The sequence below is a fragment of the Pinus tabuliformis genome, chromosome 3_2 (assembly GCF_031772625.1).
Source record: "Pinus tabuliformis cultivar Carrire ecotype Pingquan chromosome 3_2, CPIR1, whole genome shotgun sequence".
NCBI classification, from domain to species: domain Eukaryota; kingdom Viridiplantae; phylum Streptophyta; class Pinopsida; order Pinales; family Pinaceae; genus Pinus; species Pinus tabuliformis.
In genome coordinates this window covers 739,547,826-739,565,044 of record NC_142302.1, presented here as the reverse complement: position 1 = coordinate 739,565,044, position 17,219 = coordinate 739,547,826, and positions in this window count along the sequence as shown.

The window sequence follows — 17,219 nt, the reverse complement described above, 5'->3', positions numbered from 1 at the left end:
CTCAGCAGATTCTTGGCACCAATCCAGTGTATGTGGTGGGGTTCAACCATATGCTGGCTCAACGTGTTGACTGCAAAGCATATATCTAGATGGGAGTTCACTAAGAACATTAATGCTCCGACGAGTTGCCGATACTCGGTAGTATTTTGTAAAACAGGTCCAGTAGCACTACCGCTTAACTTCTTGAAGTCAAGCTCCATCGGAGTAGTTATAGGCTTGTAGTCCACCATTCCAAATCTTTCCAATATCTTCACCTCATATTTTTCTTGAGTAGGAAAATTTCTCCAGGCTTTTGCTACACTTCAAGTCCTAGGAAGTAGTGCATCAGTCCTAGGTCTTTCATTTCAAATTTAGAGGCCAGCTCCCTCTTACATTTGTGAATAAGAGGGTCTGCACCTGTTAGAAAGAGGTCATCCACATACAACACCAGTATGAGAGGCTTGTCATCTTCAACCTTAAAGTAAAGGTTAGGATCGGCTTCACTCCTAGTGAATCCCAGCTTCATCAAGTAGCTATCAATCCTCTCATACCATGCTCGGGGTGCTTGCTTCAGCCCATAAAGAGCTTTCTTCAACCTGCATACATGAGATTTTCGATCATAAATCTCAAATCCTTCGGGTTGCTCCACGTAGACCTCTTCTTTGGTCGAGCCATGCAAGAACGCAGTCTTGACATCCATCTGATGTAGGTTCCATCCTTGTGAAGCGGCAAGGGCTATGATCGAGCGGATGGTCGAATATCTGGCAACAGGTGCAAATATCTCATCATAGTCTATACCTTCGTTTTGGGAGAAACCTCGAGCAACAAAACGAGCCTTATACTTTTCCGTGCTTCCATCTGCTGCATGCTTTATCTTGTAAAGCCATTTGGAAGTAACAACAGTCTTGTCCTGGGGTCTGGGAACTACTTCCCAAACATCGTTCTTTATGATAGACTCATATTCTTCAGTCATAACATCCTTCCATACTTGATGCTTGATGGCATCTGAGAATGACGAAGGCTCATTTTATATGATCGTGCTCATGATGGTCAGGTATCCTTGATACCTATTAGGTTTCTTACTTTCACGAAAGGTTCGTCGGGGTGCAGCATGTCCTTCAGCATCATCAAGTAACCCCTTAAGCCATGAAGGCCTCTTCCTAGAAGAGGAAGGCTCATATGGAGGAGGATCAATTGGATCCATGGGTTCTTCTACATCAGGCATTGATTCATCATCCTTTTCTTTCGGTTCCCTGGTGTCGGCTTCTTGAGAGCTCCTCAAAGTCGGAAGATTGATCACCTTGCTGAGAGCCATATCTTTGTCAAAGGTGACATCATGACTAATTATGACTTCCCTTTGACCAGCTACATACATTCTATTGCCTTAGTATTTCACCATAGCCCACGAAAATTCCCTTCTTTCCAGATGCTCCCAATTTATTTCTTTTCTCTTTCGGCACATGAAAGTATACAGGGCTTCCAAAAATTTTAAAATGAGAAACATCAGGTTTCTTACCGGTGAATTTTTCTTCAGGAGTCTTGGAACCCAATGCTTGATGAGGGCATCGATTTTGTACATATACGGCAGTGTTTGCAGCTTCAGCCCATAGAAACTTAGGAAGACTTTGATCATGTAGCATGGCCCGGACAACTTCCAAAGTTGTGTGGTTCTTCCTTTCTGCCACACCATTTTGTTCAGGAGTATATGGTGTAGTAGTCTCCCTCTTGATGCCAGCCTCTTTACAAAAATCATGGAACTCATTAGATTCATATTCAGTCCCATTGTCAGTTCTTAAGATCTTGATCTTCTTTTCGGTTTGATTCTCGATTAGGGCTTTGAAGTGTCGTAACCAAGGGAGCACTTCATCCTTCTTTTTCAAGAAGTATATCTAGGTATTTCGAGAATGGTCATCTGTAAAAGTGAGATAATATGAGTATCCTCCCAAGGAGTTCATAGGCATCATACCTGATATGTCTGAGTGAACTAGTTGTAATATATCGGAGGTCTTGCTTTGAATTGAAGGGAATGGTCCCCTTTTGAGCTTTCCTTCGACACATCCCGGACATACACTTTCTTTCTCTTCTTGGAATTCAGGCATCCCTGTTAGCATCTGTCTTACATAGGGTAGAGCTTTGTAATGAAGGTGGGCAAACCTCCGATGCCAAAGTTCAGACTGAAGCGTTGTGTCACAAGACATGACACCTAGCGGACTTCCACCGACTTGATATAAAGAATCAACTCGAAACCCAAGAGTGAAAGCATCTTTAACATTATTTTTCCATATGCGTACCTTACCATCGCTGAAGGTTACCTTATAGCCTTTGTCTTCCATTGCTGAGATGGATACCAGGTTCTTTTTGAGATCAGGTACATATAATACATCTTGTAAGTGAACATTGCCTACACCTTTCACTGGGTATTTCATGTCATCTCCAAGGACAATTTCCAGGTTAGTTTCTTTCTCTACCAGATTATAGAGTACTTCTTTGTAACCAGTGAAGTGTCTTGAGGCACCACTATCAATGAGCCAAATTCCCATTGAGTCTGAAGGAGCGGAGGTAGATAGAGCAGCTGGTAGATAATATTCAGCCTGCTTATCGTCAACAATGTTAGATTCATACCTGGAATTTCTAGCCTTCTTGAATGGTTGCCCTCTTCCTTGATTTCCCGCATTCCTTTTTCCTTTGTTGTTGAATTTTCCATTCCTTCGATTACCATGAGAGGGATTTTGATCATCGTCACGGTGAGAGTCCTTTCTATCAGGGCATTCCCTTGCATAGTGACCTGCTTTATTGCAAATGAAACATCGTCCTTTTCTTCCACCCTTTAATCCAGCCTTTCTTTTCGATTTAGACCCAGAATTATTTCTTTTCTTAGCATGAGAAGAAAAAGCAGCAGGAGGACCTTTAGGCAAGGGCATTTCCTGATCTTCTACCCTTGTTTGTTCTTGAATGCATCTAGCCATTAATTCCTCGAAACTAGGAATTACATTATTGTTCAGAAGAGTAGTCCTGAACACATACCATTCAGATGGTAATCCTCCGAGAGTTGTGAGTGCCATTTCTTTGTCAGTAATGGTTTCCCCAATAGATAGGAGATTGTTCTTGATCTCGGTGATTCTTAAGAAGTATGCTTGCATACTTTCATCTTTACCCTTCTTGATTTCCCTCTTATTTCTAAGAAAAAAAACTTGATTTGCATCATTAACTTTAAATAAACTCACCAGTCTGTCGTAGATTTCCTTGGAGGTGTCTAGATCAGAGATGTAGGCCACCAAGCGCTTGTCGATAGAGTCCTGGATGATCTTCTTTGTTTTGACTTCTCCATTTTTCCATTTGTTCCAGGCAAAAACAGATGCATTTGATGAAGGCTCAACAATATTGCCTCTTACATGGTCCAGCACTCCTTGATCTTCAAGGGTTAGATCGATAGACATCTTCCATCCGTGATAGTCAGCTTTCTCACGGAGCTTGTCTTCGGCAGGAAAGAGTGTTGAGGACCCCATAGTTCTTTTAGGATAGCCTTGCCAATCTTCTCTTCAATGATTGCTCTTGCTCTTGCTCGGGCTTTGTCTTCACCTCAACTCTGATACCATGTTAAATTATGGTATGTTCTATGATTATAACAGTTTACTTCTTTTTCTTATTATATTCCACCGATTAGCAATCACCTGTACATAAAGTAAAGTGCAGATAGAACATTAAACAATCGACAGAAAACAAGCCAAGACAAGGGACACAAGATGTGGCGGCTAGCCAGGGACAAACCCCACAATGTGTGGGGAAACCCTTTGATCAAATCTTCTTTTATCTTCAATAATTCAGCAGAGAGAAATAGTACAATAAATTTGATTCATATCAGTAGTAGCAAACCCTAGATCAGTAGCATCAGCATTAGCGGCTTCATTATCAAACTAGGGCAGACCATATCTCACAAATCGACAGTCGGATTGACTTCATTCCACCACCAAAAGTTTCGGCTTCCAGAGGAGGTTCAGATGAACCTACAACGCAATTCAGATGCGGAGATCTTCTAGGCCACGCAAGTCAAACTTTACTTCTGCAGTTGCAGCTTCAGTTTCAGCAGTTTCCGACTTCAAACTAGGGCAGTCGATATCTTGCAAACCGTTCGTCGGATTGACTTCATTCCACCACCAAAAGTTGCGGCTTTCAAAGGAGGTTCAGATGAACCTACAGCGTAGTTCCAAAGAGGAGATCTTCTAGGCCACGCAGGTGAATCTTTACTTCTGCAGTTGCAGCTTCAGTTTCAGCAGTTTCCAGCTTCACATGTGTGAGAGAGAGAGACCCATTTCAGCGCAGTAGAGAAGAGACTCATATCTGCGCAGTAGAGAGAGAGAGAGATGTGATGAGATGAGTGAGTCGAAATGAGGAAAAGTCCTCTTATATTTATACACAACGTTGGTGGGTGAATAGATGCGACTGTTGGGCTTCTGAGCCTACATGAGTTGTAGGTCGGCTTGATAATAATTCCATAATCAAAATAAATTCATATCTCCATGAATACTTATCGGAATTGGATGATCTTTATATCAATCCTACACCTCTCGACGAGAGGAATCTAATAAAAATATTATTAGCCATGAATAAGATGACCCACATGAATTTTTGCCCTGGTTTCCAATTTTAACACCCTTTGATGATGGTGAAGCTGGGTGTTGTTTGTGATATCTGCCACCAAGGAGAACAATGAAACAAAGGGAGTATTAGGAAGGGAGTAATGTGATGGGAATAGGGGTTATGGGGGAAAGCTTGTTTAGGGATATGTAGGGGGTTTGACAAGGTAGGGTTTGCGGGTTTTATGATGTAGGGTTTGGGGTTTGTATTGACCAATAGGAGGAGGGGGAAGGGAATATGTTTTGGTAGTGTTTTAGGGTAGGGATAATAGGAAAAATGAGAAAGGGAGGATAGGGAAAAATGGTAGGTGAGGGAAAAATGATGGGTGAAAATGGAACCTTGGCCTCAATACCACAATTATGCAACCCTAGCAACATTTTCTTTGATGATTTTAGGTGGTAGGGTTCAAGAGTTTTTGTGCAACCATAAGCCGCCATGAACTATCATCATACTAACATAAAAATGGATGAAACACTAAGATATTGACCCCACATGGAAAATTCAAGGGATTGACAGCAATTGGTTGCAAATTCTGAGAAAAATCAGCCTTGGCAGCTCTATGCGCCGCGCCTTCCATGTGCGCCGCGCCAGTGTAAATTTACACTTGAAAATTTCTCCCAGTGCGCCGCGCTCTCTATGTGCGTTGTGCCTTTTTTCAAGAGCCATTTCGAGGCCTTCCTAGTGTCAAAATTGGCTGCAAGATAGCTCGTTGGGAAGGTATTTGAGTCTACCTTCTAACCCAACTCGAATTTCTCAATTTTGAGTTCATTTGCCCTTTAAAAAGTCAAATGTCCCAAGACTGGTCAAAATGTGCCAAATGAGGCTGCCTAAAGGCAGAGTGCTGTTACAGTCAGCTTTTGGATGCCTTCCTCAACTCCAAATTGAGCTCATGATATCTCACTGGAAATTAATTTGTGTCTAGTTACCATTTGGCTCATCAAGCAAGTCATTTGACCAACCAAGCTAGGAGAAGACTTGATTTTTCTAAGGTCACTTCAGAGGTGCATCAATTCTCCCGAGACGATTGTATTTTTGACATTTCTCTAAAACCATGGCACCTGTGTAAAAAGTGAGGGTATTTTTTCTTCCTTGGCCTGGTTTAGACAAAAACCTCTCTCAATTTTCAAAAATTCATCTTTTATTTCTCAGAAACATCATTTGAGTGAAACCTATCCTGATGTGTGGAACAAGGGATTTGTCGAAATGAAGCGAAATGAAGGGGATAAGTGGCTTCTAAATTCTTGGGAAAATTCTTGGAAGTAGGGAGGGATGTTAAGAAGTAGGGGAAAGTGGAATTTCAATGATTGAGTGAGGGGAATGGGTCAAAAAAGGCAAAACATAGGTCCAACCTAGAAAATTGCCACGTTGTAGCAAGCGATTAGTGTTTGTGCGAAAATGAGGAATTTGGGGGATCTCAGTGATGGGAAGTGTTTGATAAGGTACTTTAAGGATAGGGGAAGGTGTATGAACATCAGGATACAAGTTTTGCCGATGATTTGACCGTCTAAGAGAAATTGCCTTCAAAACCCTAGGAGAGGGAAATGACCTTACCTAGGCGCAACTGAAGCATGAGCAAGGTGTAAAATGACCCAGTGGAACTTGAAATGATAATGACAACCCTCTGAATGATGGTACACTCAGCTGAACGGTGACATGGACCGACATTTGGACAACTTTGACAGGAGTAAAAGCAAACCCTAGACCCAGTACCTAGTGACCAAATTTTGCTTGAAGACTTACTAAAATGATAAAATTTGACCTTGACACCTTAAAATCACTTTGTAAGAGCATGTTTGATCTCCGCTAGAGGACTGACAAGACCGAATCTGACAGTAAGATCACTAGGAGCTCAAGCCAACTTCTATGAATTTCCAGAAGAGTCTTTTAACGATGATGAAAGAAATCTAACTCTACAGAGCTTATTCTATTTGTAGAAAGAGAAAGAAGACTGGAATGTAAGGAAAACCCTAAAAAAACCTAATTTATCCAACTAACCCTACTTTTGTAGAAAAAGAGATAGAAACTGATGCGATGAGTGCCACTGACTACTAAAAAAGGTAAATTACATTTATTCAAGCTACTTCTAAAAATAAATGAGAAGAAAACATCTTTTTGTGCTTTTGAGTGTTTTTATGTGAAATTATTATGCTTGTAATTTATCTGGCTGTGATTGTGCAGAGGTTTGGTGGTGAACGAAGATTGAATTTGTTTTTGTAGAGATCGAGGAAGGTGTGGAGAGGTCCTAAGAAGCCCCTACTACCATTCTGAAGACTTCGATTGCAATTGGATTTCGAAAAACCACTTACATGGATTTCTACAGGAGGTTGGAGGGGATATACAAGAGGATCTACAGGAGGAGGCCGAGAGCTATTTTTGGAAGTTCTAAAGGAGGAAAAATGATGGAAAAGGGTAACTGAAGGCTAGATGAAGGTGTTGAGGTGTTTGGAGCTTGTGAAGGAAGATCAAGAGGGAACAAGATGGTTTGATTTGTTCAAATGGAAAGAGGGTAGCTTATGGAGAAACACAGAAATTAGGGCAGATTGACAAAATTTTGTGAATGACTTGGGAAATCCGTGTGAAGTGAGCTAGTTCTGGCTATTTTATGGATGTATGGTGATCTAAGGTATCCTACAAGAGATCTGAACATTTACTTACAAAAACTAATCAAGGAAAGGACTAACTATACCATGAAAACATAAATTTCTCTAGCTTGACCTAATTTTTGACCTACAAACTGAAAATGATGAACAGTAACCTTTGAAAAAAAAAATTATGTAGAGGAATCTATTGTAAAAGGACAGGAAATGATCTAGGCAACTAAATCTAAAGCAAGACATTAATCTTTCCAAATCAAGTCATCACACTAGAAATTGCATGGGAGAGAAAAACTGTGTTTTTGGTGGTAGCAGTAGTGCCTTGAGCCAAGTCATAGTCCTAGAAAGGGAGCAAGGAGATCATGGCCTACTGTTTCACTTTTTGAATCTTATTCTGTCACTGCATTAACCTACTTGAGCAACTGAAACAAAAATAGCTATGCAAACCATCAAAAGCAACCTAATCTAAACAAAACAAAATGAATCTATGTAACAGAAATTAACTGATGAATTGAAGCAAAAAAATATATGTACAAAGCAAGAAGTGCTAGGTAGCTTGGGTTGGGTCCTAACCCAAGAGCTTCAGCCCTCTGAAAGAGATCAGTGCTAGCTCAAAAACTATTTCATCTCCATTATCAAAAATAAGTTACATTACATAAACTGTTCTGAAAAGCAAGCTCGAAAATGAGTTGAACAACTATTGCACAAAAGTTAGAAAATTATACTAATGACTCGCTAACCTACTGAAGCTCTAAGCCCCCTTATTTATACAAATGGAGTCCTCCAAAAACCTTCCCAAAATCAAGGAGCTCAGCTTCCCAGAACTGAAGATAAACAATAGTCCTTCTTTACTTGCTCGACTGCCCCTCGGATGCATCAATGTGGCTACTTGTGCTCCAAGTTGCTGATGGAGGATTTGAGGAAAGGGGTCATAAATGAAGGAGACACCCCCTACAAATCCTGTTCACTATTTTCCTTCAATATTTGCTGCCATTTGCTCATAAATACTTTGACTTTGTATAAAATTGACCAAAAAATCAGCATAAAGCACACATTAGACTACATGGCCAAATGACTAACCCAATTCACTCTATTAGCATAAATATAATGAAAAACATGCAATAAACTAATCAGAATGGTGGATTAGGTTGAATTAAGAGGAAAAATGAGCCGATATAATTAACCATTTATGGGGCTCATCACTTTCTACAGGGGATTTAACACCAAATTGTTAGGAAGAGTCGATGAGAGGGGCAAAATTACCTTTGGAAAATTGGGTCGAAATAAGAATCTCCATGCAAGGAGGAATCGCACACCTGAGAGAAGGTGAAGGAAATTCTCATAACCTCATTTAATAGAGCCTTTTGGTCTCTAGAAATGGGAATGTCTGATTTGGATTGAAATATATTATTTTTGATCTGTATGAATTATTTTAGAGTTGAAAAAGTTGAGGGATCAACTAAAAATACTACTTTTACTTATAGGTCCCAGTTTGGAAAATTTGGGTCTAAAACCTTCCTGAAGTACTTTGTTAGGTCGCCATAATACTAGTATTTGCCCCTTATTCTTATTGTTAGTATAGTCCCATATTATTGTTGTGCCCTTACATTATTATTGTTATGTAGGCTATGATTATATTGTGACCCCTTAGACTGTTATAGATGCCAAATGTTAAAAAGTGTAACTAATTTCCATCTTCGTAATGACATGTAAATATCATTTTATGTAAAGCGATGAGAAGAAGAAAAATAAAATTATTGTATTTCTTGATTCATGGGTTTCATGAGCAAGAGATTTTATTTTCAGGTCAAGACTCCCATTGAGAGTCTTTAGGAATTATTTCTCATCTAGTCATAAAATAAGAGTCATTCTCATGTAATGAATTCATGTTACACATTGTAAAAAGGTCAATCTTGTCTATGTAAAGTATCCTCAAAGACCTCGCCACTTATCCTCTTCAAGTCAGTCTTAAATGAATAATGAATATAAGAGATGATGTCAGCTCTACCCTTATGATCATGTCGGCCTAAGGGACATGAGATGGTTTGTATAAGTAGCCACACTCGGCCTCACTTAGAAGCAATCAATTCGTTGAAGAATAGAAGCAGTGAGTGAAATAAAAGGGCTACATGAAGAATTACGAAGAAGGATAGTGAAGGAGGAATTGTTCTATGGTTCTTTTCTTGGGTCATATACTCTATCACGTGCAAAAGAAAAAGGTCTGAAGGCATCAAGAGAAGATCAAAGTAGAACTTATTGTTTCCTTTATGTGACCTTGTTTGGGCATAGAATCTTGTAGAAGGAAGCTGAGGAGAAGCATTATAGGTCTCTCTTTTAAGGAGACTAGCTAAGAGGCATATTATATGGTTTCTGATATAGAGACCAAGATTATGTGCATAAGATGAGAAGAGTAGTGTGAAGTCTAGAGGCTGAGATTCTCTAGATTTTCCGAGAAGAGAAGTGTAAAGTATAGAGACCGAGATTCTCTAGATCAACCACGAGAGCAGTGTGAAGTCCAGTGACCAAGATTATCTGGATGAGCCAAGAATAGAAGTGTGAAGGATATAGATCGAGACTCTCTAGAGGAATCAGAGGAGAGCAGTTTGAGATCAAGAAGGAAGTCGAGAAAGGGAAGAGGCATAAGATTAAGGCTAGTTATAAGGTTCTTGGGAGGACACTAGAGTCAAGGGTCTTTGTCATGGTCTTGGTATTGGTCAATTGAAGATCTATAAAAATAATTTTGATCGATGTTTCCTCTCAAGAGGTGAGAGGTTTTGGCCCTGGCTGAAAGGCCTACATATTGTGTCATTTGTCTTCTATTGTGCATTTGGTAATTGTCTTGATGAAAAGAACACAATAATAATATAACAAGAAGAAGATTATAATCTAAGTAGTAAAATTACATCACAAGCAATTATTAAGCAGAGAAATCTTTTAACTTCTTCTGCCCTAGATTTCGCAACACCAAGGAGGTCTTATCATTTGTATCATCCAATTTTTTTTCATTTATGTGATATAAAGTAGGTTTACCCCTTCAAGAGGTTATTCTTCAAGTTGTTCATCTATCTTTTCTTCTAGTTTGTGAGCTGGATGCATAACATTTGATATCAGAGCTATGGAAATAAGAACCCAACAGTTAAAAAATCAATTAATTTCAGAGTATCTCATTAAGTGGAAGAAGTTACCCACTAAATATTCCACATGGGAGGATGCAAATTCTATAGAGAAGCATCCAAAACTACTCAAGCATTGAGTACAACACTTTTTTGAAGGACAGGGGCATGTTATATCCCTATAATACTAGTGTATCCCTATTATTTTTATTGTTAGTCTAGCCTCCTATTATTGTTGTGCCCATGTATCCCCCATATTGTTATTTTTGTGCCCCATAGAAGCCCACTATTGTTATTATTATTCCCTTTCATTATTATAGTTATGTGGACTTTGATTATATTGTGAACCGTTAGACTCCTATATATACCAAGGAGGTCTTATCATTTATATTATCCAATAATTGTTCATTTATGTGATATAAATGAGGTTGACCCCTCGAAGAGGCTATTTATCAAGTTGCTGATCTATTGTTTCTTCTATTTTGTGAGTTGGTTGCATAACATAGTTTGAGGCATCAAATGGTGTCCTTTTGGGGGTAAAAAAATTCCTCATAACAACTAAATTTGTTTAACAATATTCTAAAAACAAATACCTTTTAAAGAAAAAATATTTGTGTCAATTGCGATGCTTTTGTAAAATATGTGTTGCTCAGAGGTTCATATTCCTATTTTGACAACCATAATTCATGAGAATTTCATGTCAACTGTAATTATTCATAGAAAATAGGCTAGGAACATGATAATGATGAATAATATCCTAACGGAGTCAATATTCTAGTTCTATTTAAGAGTTGAAGGACTCAAACTTTACCACCAGTAGGATATCAGGTTGTGTTATAGTGAGGCCACTAGAAGGTAAAGGGGTTCCATTATTTTTGATCGAATTTTTTTCAAAGGTTGAGCAGATTAGTCAAGAGTGGATATGGAGAGAGAAAATGTAGAGGATTTGTGCATTGAATCATCTCATAGGTCATAAAAATCGCTTCTTTTCAATTTCATCCATTTTCCATTCAGAGAAAGAGAGAAGAGTAGCCTCACGTTCTAGTTGGGTTTTCTACCAAAAGGGTTTCCCAAGTTATATTTTGTGTCAATTTTGGTTTTTGAACTTTGTTTTTATATTTCCTGTTCACTGCATGATTTATCTATTGCATGCATGAGCATAACACAACAATTAATATATATATAAATCTAAGGAGAAATAAACCCTCATAATATAGGTGTCACATTTCCTAATTATTTTAGTAGATATGTTTAGAGGAAATTCCCACTGGAATATCCATAATAGTTTATAGATCCACGGAGATATCAGAAAGCCTAAGATCAAATTAAATATAAGTAGGGTGAATATAGTCCATCAACTTACTTTTGGAGAGTGAATCTTCAACATCAAGTTTCTATTTACTGCTCCCTATTGAGGAGCCCAGATATGGAGGGTAACCCAAGTGGCCTTAAATTCTCTTTAAAAATTGATATAGTGGTTATGTAATGAGTTCTAGCTTGTATACCATAAAAAATATTTCTCTTGATATTGATTTCTATCTAGAAGTACTATCTTGAGCAAGATTTTGAGGTTCCAATAGATACCAATGGTGTACATATATCAATTTACTCTTCCATTTATGTGTGCAACATTTTGAAAACATTTGGGAAAGTTACCTATAATTTCCATATTTTATAAACATTCAACTTCCACTGCTATTCCTTATTATACCTTAGAAATTTCTACTTAAATTTAAGGTGGGGTATGATCTCTATAGTTCATTGTTGAGGCTTCTACATGTTTTTGGGCTCAAAATCCCATCTTGTGATACTAGGTTTCTCCCTTACAAGACCTTCCTAAATTTTGGGGTGTGGTTATTTGGTTATGAATTCTAGGGTTGAGACTCACTTGAGGGAGGGTACATCTAGGTAGGAAGTAGAGGTAGGGGTGGATTAGTGAAGTTACCTAGAGAAACAACATTTGAAACTAGAGTGGGTTTGGGGACGTGAGTGAGGTTGGATGAGAGAGAGGTGGACACAATAGTTATTGATTTTTTGTAGCATCAAGAGGTATTCCCACATGCTAAGAGGCATCCCAAGTCAAGAAAGAAAAATATGGAAATTAAAATAAATAAATTTTATTTTTTGGGTTTCATGTAGGCTCCATCATGAAAGAGTGTGTCCCTTGGGATAATGCACCCACTTGGATTGTGCATATATAAATTATTTGACACTTCATTTGATCACTCACTCATCATCATATATCTACTCTAGAGGACACTCATGGGAAAATATAATGGATGAAATGAATGAAGTATGGACTTAGTTTTTGGCACATGTTTCTAGATAATTTTATTTTTAAACCTTGTTGTGGAAAATTTCTTCTAGAAAAAAAGTTGTTGGGTTTTCTCCCAAGTGTGGGTTCTATAGGGAAGATTTGTTGTCTCCATTAGGCATGGATCTCTCTTTATGATATTTATTGTTTATAATATTTTTTTTTGCATTAGTGTGGAGATTTTATGTGAATATTTTCTTAATGATCTCAATGGAATAAGTGTTGGGTGTGTGTTATATTATTTCCACAACTAGTTGCACATGCGTGGGGCATAGGGGATGACAAGCCCACCTTGTCCATTGCACTGGCTGAAACACCCTAGGAAATTCTTTTTGGACCATATATTAGGTGGGCGGACCTATGTATGGATTTGTGCATTGGTTTCACACATGGTTTTGAGCATGATGGTTGTCTTCCCATTGTATTTTGTAGATTTGGTCAAGGGAAATATGGTTATGTTCTAATCCATTGTTAATGGATTGGGGTTTATGAATTCTTCAACATGTGTATATCTATATTGGAACATTGAAAGGAAAATAATGAAAAATCAATCTGGTAGTCCCGCTTTCCAAGGGAAAATATCCGTGTATTTTTTGTGTTTCTTGCCATTGTATATTTTATGTTTTTTAAGAATTCCTTTGTAGGTAATTTTAGTACAAGGTTAAAACCTACAATAAGAAGAATTAATTGGAGATCATCATATGTAGTTATCATATCAAAATATTATTATTTTTTTGTGCATCCTTGTAGAAATTTGACATGGTACTAGAGCCTTGATAAAAGATCAATAATTGAATATTTGTTCTAGAGAGAAGCCATTATCAATAAGAAGAAGAAGGTTGATTTAAAGTTTTTTTCGGCAAGCAAGCTTGAGGGTGGTCTAAGGAAGAAAGTAACACTCCATTGGGTCAAACGCCTAAGACCGAGACAAAGGAGGCATGGTCATGGGCATAAGGTTTGGTTGCGTGGCTACTATAAGCATAATTCTTGTCTTGGCTCTTCCTTCTGAGTACACATAGGAGAAATATGGAGAATTCTTGGTGAAACATGATGATCAAACAACGTTGAATAATATGATTTTTTGGATAAATAGATATGATTTGTACAATTCCAAGTAAAACACAATGATCTAAAATGTCCAGTTAATATGATATTTTTAGAGCATTAAATGTGAATCTTCAACTATAGCCAACTCAAGATGAGAAAAGCTAAATTATCCTACCAAAAATAAATTCCAATAATCTTTTTGAAGAAACCTCTACGATATGTTTGAATTTGTTTTATTGATATCTAGAAGATCAAATACCATTTGTGTCATTTTGAAGGGATTTCACTAATCCAATTGCCTTGAACTGAAATTGGCAAAGATATTCCTATGAGATAAGGTGCAAGATAGTCTAGTGAAAATATGGGTTTGTACATGGCTAGATGGATCGTTTCATTGTGTTGATGTTTTCATATAAATATAGGGTTTTCACTTTCCTCCATATTAGATGTGTAATTATAGAAGGTGTATGATGTTGAATTCCACATTTATGACGGTTAATTTTTTTGCTGGAACATTATTTCACACAAAGCATGTGGTCTATTTGCAAGCATTGTTGATCTAAACTAGGAAGAAGTGGATAAGTAACAAGGTGGTTCTCACTTTTAGATTTGACATGCTAAAGATACCTATAAAACGAATGAATGTTTTCACATTAAATTATATTGTGTATATTCCTTATGATGACTTAAATTATATCAACACTTTGAAAATTTTGAATTATTCGTGAAGAGATAATTTTGAAATAAATTGTCCTAAACCTTAGAAAAAACCTTTTTGTTTAATACCTACTCCGAAATAATACAAAATATTAATAAAGTTTCCAATCAGTAAAGACTATGGGTGGTAAAGCAATGTGAGCTACTCACATGCAATAGAATTTAAAGGTAAGAAAAATTAGGTGCATGATCAGGATAACCAATCATGGTTCCTTGGTGGTAGTACTCATTACAAAATGGATCTTTAGAGTACATCCAAAGGTTTGGAAACATCATAAGTAATGGAATAATATATTTGTGAGCCATAGAAGTTTTGCAAGTTCTTGTTGTTTATTATGGTGTTACAATTTTTTTATCTTATCTACTTCCACTGTCTATATAAAAAATGTCATTTTCCCTAAAAGATGGGCATGGGAATCATAATTATTTTTCACTTGAAATTGGTGCCACGATTATAGTTCCTCGAAAATCATGACTACCTTATCCAAGAAATTCATTTGAAATGGTATATTATTCATGTTTCAAGTTTGATTAGCATGAAAATGAATGGAAGAGAGGTCTGAGAAGGAATTTATTGTAAAGTTGGAGGGAGTTGAGGAGTCTTTATTGATGTATTCATTTTGGAGTCTTTATGCTTATGAAGGGAGAATTACCTAGGTAAATTATAGGATTGGGAAAATACTCTCTTAAGGAGCTAGACGGACTTGGCTAGGTCATAAAGGACTTTGACTAGAAAGGGAAATGGTCAAATTAAAAATTATCTCTTGAGAAGCCATAAGTACTTGTCTAGGTCCTAAAGGACTTTGACCAGAAAAGAAAATGGTCAAATTAAAAATTATCTCTTGAGAAGCCATAAGGACTTGGCTATGTCCTCAATGACTTTGATCTTAAGAGATTGATACATTTTCCTAAGGAGACATAAATGACTTTACCCAAAATCATAGATACTCATGTGAATATGAGGACTTACAGTTCCCACTTCAGGATGGAATTATCTATAAACATTCATCAACATGGAAAGCTAATAAATAATTTTTAGGGAACTATTGTAGTGGCTACAACCACCCTCCAAAATTTTTCCATAGCTTCGTTTTGGACCCTCCTTACCAACCATCCTCAACAGCATGTCTTGCACTATCAAGTACATAAGCTTCAGTGGTTTTCTAGTAGCTTGACAACCTATTCATGATGGATTGTTTCACTCCCTTGACAGGTTGCTTCCCCGGGCTTGGTCCAGCTGCTGGCTGGGTAGCTCCCTCAAGAAATTGTGTAATTCTGAAGGGGAACTAGTCTTCCCTCAAGAAATTGCACAATCCTGACTGGTAGCCTGTTGTGCTTAGAAAATGTGCAATCCTGTCAATCAACCTTCCCTGAGAAAATTGCACAATCTGACCCAACAGGACTACTCAACCTAGAAATTGTGCAATTCTAGGCAGGAGTCAGTTACTCAGCCTAGAAATTACACAATCCCTCTAGGTAGCTAGGCTAACTCCCTCCCAGAAATGCACAAATTAATCCCTTGGGCTAGCAGGCTATTGCATGTGCCATCAGGTTGACCAGTTCAACCTGGGATTGAGAAAACATGACTTGCATGCATGGGCTACTTTTAAATGAAATACAAAAAAGAAACATGAAAAAATCATCTATAGATTTTAGGGAGCAATCTTTAGCAGTTAGAGGTTACATGTAAAGATTGTTTTAGAATCTTTCCTCCAACTGTCACTTTTTCCTAGATTTGTGGCATGCACATCATAAGCCTCAAACTTATTTATTCAATGCTTTAGAGCCCACTTCTTCACATTGATCTTGAAGCTCTGACATCCAAAAACACATCCAAGAGTCTTTGACACATCTAGCTCAGCGATTTCCGAGTAAGTACGCTTAACTTGTATTTTGCATCATTTCTGTTCCTTTTTGTGTTTTGACTAGTGTGAGTGTTGTTTGCTTGATTTTTGTAAATGATTGTTGTTATTTGCATGTATATTAACTTGTACTAGCACCGTTTCTATTTTTGTTAGCATCTCACTACTATCACATGCATGAAACTGTTTTTCACGAACAATTGTCAATTCAATGACTCGCTTCACACACATGCATGTTGTTCCATTTTCTTAATATTTCAATCACTATTTGCATGCACGATCATTCACTCCTACTTACACTCAATATCACCATGCATTCATGTTCACATTTTATTTCAGTTGCTCATCGATGGGTTTGGGAAACCTTGGCCTAGACTCTACCTCACCAAAACAACATTGCGTAATCCTGAGAGGGAAGGCTCTACCTTCCTCCCAGAACATCCACATTTCTGCCCAAAAACTATCCTTGAGTCTTTCATTGCAGAATTCTGAGAGGAAGTGACTATTGGCCCAGAAAATTGCACAATGTAGTAACTAGGCCTACAACACTTGCCAGCTGAAATTGCACATTGTGTAATCCCAGTAGCCAGCAGGCTAGTCTAGATTGCACATTGTGTAATTCGAGCAGTTGACCAACCTCCCAGCAGTTAGGAATGCTTTTTGCGTAGCTCAAGCAGGCAGGCTCCCAACCTTCCAAGAAAAATGGCACAATCCTTGCGAGTCAATCCCTAGGTATGTCATTCCTCAAGTTTTCTTTGGTTTAAGCTGATAAATTTCTTGCCATGCATGTTACCATGTCTCTAGATTTAGTAGGTGTTCATCTGCCTCTCAACAGTTCAGGATCAATGGCCTCCAAGAGATTAGGATCAAAGGACACCGACGGAAGCGTAATTAGAGCAACAACTGAATGAGTGTCTAGAAGTTTTCCAACCTATGAAGACATCGAGTTGATTGTAGA